We start from the raw sequence: 6060 nt of genomic DNA, 5'->3' as shown, positions 1-6060 counted from the left end.
ACCCTGACTATATAAGACATCTAACAAGGGACAGAGAGGAGTGAGAAGACGAGCGGTTCCAGGTGAAAGAAAGAAGAAATGTGTCCAGTGAAGAAGCAGCAGAATGTCTCAGAGCTGGGGAGGTGAGCTGAAGCAGAGATACCAGCTGAGTTTCTAATGCATGCAGGCAAGCGAACACTAACGTGGCTTTGTTGTGTTGAACCCCTTCATGCCTGCAGATGGCAGCATGATGATGGAGACAGAGTTACAGGTCTCGTTTGTTACTGATTTGCACTTTGAAAAGAAAAATCCAACATGTTTGTGGTGTTCTGTACCTCATCTGACATGTTTATTCTAGAACATTTACCGATGCATTGCATCACATCACGTTCGATTACACAATCACAACATTTCTGAAGAGTAATTGAAGAGTTGTTGTTGGAAAAGGGAAAAATGCATAGCTTGCAGGGCGCTGGACGCTCTTCATCCAGAGGGACACTCAGCTGTGGAAACATGCTGTGATTTTCACACATGAGATTTGTCTCAGTAAAGTGCAGCCTATGTAGGGGAATTTTTGACTTTATCATTCATCAATGAAAAAACCACTGCTGGGAGAAACATTCCCTCATCAACCCTGATGGGCCTGTTGTCAGTACCTCTGCCTCACTGTAGGGGCAGTACTGAGCTCACGGGTTTATACTTGTTCTGTTTACTTTGAAGGACAGGTCTGGTTCTCTGAGCTGGAACTTGTCCATTGATGTGTGTACAGAGTTCAGGTATATGATCTGAAATGGTTTGTGTGTAAACTCGTTATTGGAACGCAAATTTGAGCTCTTTCAATGCATTTCATGCTTACCGGAGAAAATTCTGTTCCTCACAGGTCATAAACTTCACTTAAGTCACCAACATAGAGGAAACATTTTCTACTAACATCCCAAAAAGATAGTATATGAATGAAAGGACAGTGGACGCCTGTGGCGTGCCTCGCCGTCCGCCATCTTAGGAAAGTCCTCGCAAGCGAAAGCAAGTTTTTGTGAAAATTTAAATGCCCTTGTTTTGTGCAGCTTACGGGTGCACAAACAGGCGTTCATTGGAAACAAGAAACCGAAGCATCACTTTTCACAAGTCTAAGCCGTGTATTTATGTTGATTTAAGTGATGATTCATTGGTAGCCACGTCTTCTTGTGTTTTCACAGTACACGTTCACATGATTCAGTACATAGTGAACAGGGTCTTTCAATATCTCTATGCCAGCTTGACAGAGCCCAGCAACCAAAGGAATGGTTTTCATGAAAAATATATGGATACTCGGAGCCTCTGACTCCAGCGTTACTCGAGCCATTTCAAGCAGAACAAAAAACGGAATTGAGACGGACAGCCAGTGCAACACCTTTGTTTTGGTAGTGAGAGTGATAACTGGCCAGCTGAACCTTGGCCAGGACACGAGAGGTATTAGATGTTTTCATACAGACAAGGACATCATCCATATACTTAAAATATATGAAAAGGTTACTTTGAAAAACTTGAGCCTAATATCCAGCTGTACAAGGAGTAATTTGCTCACTCGACCCAGGCTTAATTAACGCTGCTGTGTTAGGGAACCGCAACGAGGCAACCTGAGAAGAGTTCATGGTAAAAATCTGCACTTCAAAGGCCACAAGACTGATTATCATAAAGTAAGAACGGAAGCAAACAAGCAGTATGTCTGCCTGAATGGATTTTCCTGCTAATTGACATGTATTTGCATGGAATGTATGTAGTTCTAAGTAATAAATGTCATTGTTTATATAATTTCTTGACACAGGCTGTGTGTTTACACTGCAGCAGCGGACACAGAGACAATGATGGAATTAGTATGCCGGGCCATGGGAGGGCGCTGTTGCTTGATTTTGTAATGAAACTACACAGATGTGCGTGGAGAGAACAACACACTTTATACGCAAAGAAAATGATGAGAACCACACATCTGTTTGGACTGATGATGCATCGGATGCTATCAGGGGTGAGTCTTAACTATTAAACTACTGATATGGACGATAAAACTAGAATACGGACCGCAGGTCGTATCACTATTGGTCCGCCATGTTTGTTTACAACTGGATGAGCAGGAGGGAGGGGGAGAGATATGCATGTGCAGTAACAGGCTCTGTAGCCTCTTATCAGTCTCTGCAGGAGGAAATAGCTACCGTGAAAGAATCTTTCCACCTTGGGAGCCGGATTAAAAACTTTGAGGATACAGTGCATCCACACACCTGGTGTCGTCTAAACGGACCCCCCAAAAGTGAAGAAAGTTTAGCGGATACACTCGTATTCGTTGTCGGGTAAACTGTAGACCTCCCCAAGATGGCGGCGCTGCAGACACGTCGCGTCAACAGGGGCTGATAGGCCGTGCGGCATCAAGGTTTTATATCTATGGTTTTAACTGCAGGAGCTGACAGCTTTGAGTGATGCGTTCAGGGGCATCACGTAAAGCAGCCCTCCGACATGTTAACAAACTGCGGGGCTCATTCGGTAGCGAGGCTTCATGCTAAACGGGATTAAAATATGACTGATTAGCGCAGCACATGGTTGGTTGGCGCTGCTGAACCAATTCGCAGGGAGCTTGCAAAGAAAATGACGTCATTTTATTCGGCAGCAGCCCGGACTCCCAAACTTTCTTCTTGTTCTTATGGAGGATGAATCGGCCTTGACTCCGCTCCACATGCTGCAGTCTGCCTGAAACTTCACATGTAATCACAGTGCTGCCCTGAACACAACCGTAGGCTAATGTCCATTCACAGTCGTAGCGCCATCTATTGTTGAGAGGAAGTTTAAGGAAATATGTTTTCACGTCCCTCAAGTCTTAAATGATGGTGATTGGTGCGCGGGTTCAACACTGAGCTGCAGCGGAGAGGAGATAAGGAAACTAATTTAGAACAATCTTTTCAACATAATAAAATAAATCCTGGTCACTGAGGCTTTGAAGGTTGTTACAAGTCTATTTCACTCCCAAGAGGCTTGATCTGGAATAATGAGGTTAGTGATCACACCTGACTGAACTGCAGAAACATGAATTTATGGAACGCAGAACTGCTCATACCGTTGAGGAGGTGATTTAATATTCCAACACAAAACACACTCACGAAGGAACTCAGCCTCAAAACAACTGGATGGAAACTCTAAACTAAAAGAAGAGCAGTGAGGAAGTTCAGCCTGAACAGTCCGTTTATACCGCTGATAAATTAATATCGTATAATCTTATGAAGTCACACTTTAACAAATCAAGAATGTTCTGGCTTTGGATACGGCGGCAGTGTTGCTTTTAGGCTGGTGGATGTGTTTGAATTCTTCATATTCTCAGAGAATAACTGCCCCTTCAATAATCTGCAGGATTTTTCCGTGCATGTGTGTGTACAGCTCACAGCTGAAATCCATCTATTTTATTGTTTCCCTGTTGACCTTGAAAGAAGGGACTTCTTTCAATTTTGGATATTGGGGGGACTGCACTGCTGTCTTCTGCAGGAAGAAGCAGTTAATTTATTTGGAGTGCCTGCTCTTAGCTACCATTTAATTTCCCCCAAATTAAGTCTTTCATTGATTGATTGAAATATGGCAAAATCTCTTTTTACTCAGGAAAATGACAACAATAGTGTATCATCTCTGCAGTTGTGTTATAGATGCAATGACAAGATTTATTGATTATGTTTGTTAGTTCAGATTCTTTTGTGTCACCTGAACGCACCGTTAGAGCAGGTTGGCCTGTGATTGGCTGAGAGTGGAGAAGGGGGCGGGTCAGGTGTGTGTGTGTGTGTGTGTGTGTGTGTGTGTGTGTGTGTGTGTGTGTGTGTGTGTGTGTGTGTGTGTGTGTGTGTGTGTGTGTGTGTGTGTGTGTGTGTGTGTGTGTGTGTTGGATGAGAATGGAGGAGCGGCCGGTTAGTAACTTTAATCTGATTACTGGTTTAGAAATAGTAACACCTTAGATTACTCGTTACTGAAAAAAAGTGGTCATAAGTTACTTAAAAAGTCACTAAGTAAGGCGTTACCGGCATCACTGAATTATACACAAAAAGGGTTTCCAAACTTCTGAAAGTGGGCAGAAAGATTGAGTTCATGTAAACTGGCTCTAAGAGTTTTCTCTCATGACAATATGATGCTCTTACTTCATTTCTTTGTATTTGAATACCATGTTGGTTTTAATTATATTTTAAAATCGTGTGTGTGATTTGAGTCTTTTGATTCCTTGTCTTGATTGCTCCATAAATTGACCCGTTCCCTGAGTTGGTCCTAAATCTTGGTTTGATGAAGATCTTTTAAGTTATACTTACTTTCTCTTTTTACAAATCTGTTCCGGACATTGACTGACAAAGTTTCTTGATGAGCTTTACACATAAGTTATACTATAATCTACTATGTCGTGAAATGAAGGTGGGCTCCCCCATGCGGGTCAGGGCCGAGTCCCGGCCCACTCAGACTGGGAGCACTGTGCTCCATCTGGTCTCGGCGGGTCCGGGATCCTGTGTTTGGAACCTTGTTTGGTTTTATGTGGGACAACGGATGGAAATGAGTCTTGTGCTAGATCTGTCATATTTACGGTAACCACATGGCTTCCTCATTAATATGCACTGTCCCGTCCAAATAAATGAAAATGAATAAATGAAAAACACACACTTCCACTACTGTGACACCAACTAATATCATTCTCCTGACCTCCACCTCCTCCATGACTATTTCTCTCTCCGTAAAATTCCTTTCCTTCGTCTTTTCTCTCAGGATTTAGCATCAAATGCCGGCTGATCAACGGGCTGAGATGCAAAAATATCAACGAGGCACTTTGCGTTGACCATTTATGGTAGAAAGTGGGCGTGTTGAGTCTGAACTGTCAACCTTCCAGGTGGACTGGGATCTACAAAAGGAAAGTGTGTGCAGATGTGCGTATGCACGGTTTTACCATGTTTTATAAATGAGGGCCCCTGGGGCCTCATTTATAAAACATGGCGTAGGATTCCTACTAAAAATGTTTGTGCGACCAAAATCTGAAATGGCATGCGCCCCAAAGAATTCTGATCGGTCTGTCTCCAGCCCCAGTGTGTCCCGTGCGCATGACCGTATCAGCAGACGCACGGCTGTCACCGCGCTATTTATGTGTTTACTCTGAAATTAGACTGATTGTTACACACTATGTCACAGTTGATCATCAATCAGTTCTATCCACCGCTCTGGATCATTTGAAGAGGAAAGTTTGACATACCCTACATTAAGTCCACCCATTTTGCGTAATGCATGAAACAGTCTAGGGGGGTTTGGTCCTAGAGGCCTGAAATCTGGCCAGTTTATACAACAGACCTTCAAAATGAAAGCCTATTAAAATCTTACTCTACACTCAAAGGGCGTGGCCATGGCGCTCCAATGAATATGTGATGGTTCGCCATGAATCAGGAAGGTGATGTCTAACAGTTATAGCACCACCTATTGGTGAAAGGAAGTTTAAAGCATTATATTTTCATGTACCATGGCCCCATCAGACTTTATGATATCATCCACCTGGTGGACCGGTCCTACTGGACTCTCAGTTTAAGTTTCCTGATGAGTGAAATAAGTCCAGGATATTAAACCCTGACAGTGTTCCTCTGGTCTGTGAACACTTTGAACTGGAGTGTTTCATCATTCTGAATTGTTCTGAGCTCAGTTAGAGAAGCAGTTTGATGATCAACACTGTCACATACATACAGACTTTATTCTTTAGTTTCGTAAATGAAATGTTAATGTGAGGAAAGACATGTGGCTCTTTACAGGACTAAACTCCAGTTACTTCTGACTGACCCGCTGTTCTGGATTCATCATATATTCTCACTCTGAAATACCATGTGATACATGTATAATTCCTTATTAAAGGGATTTTTTCCTATAAAATGTCTCCATTACTCAGCAGGGAGCTTCCCAAGAGAAGCGGCTGGGAGATGGAGCACTACGCCCCCGGTGCTCCGTCACACCTGAGCCGCTCCTCCCCCGGAGGAGACGCACCATCCAATCAGAGGGCGCACACACACACGCACACACACACACGCACACACACACGCTTTCTGGCGGACAGCCGGTGCGCCA

The sequence above is a fragment of the Lipophrys pholis genome (genome assembly GCF_963383615.2).
Source record: "Lipophrys pholis genome assembly, chromosome: 1".
Taxonomy (NCBI): Eukaryota; Metazoa; Chordata; class Actinopteri; order Blenniiformes; family Blenniidae; genus Lipophrys; species Lipophrys pholis.
The sequence above is the reverse complement of the archived record's forward strand: the minus strand, read 5'-3'. Positions refer to the sequence as shown.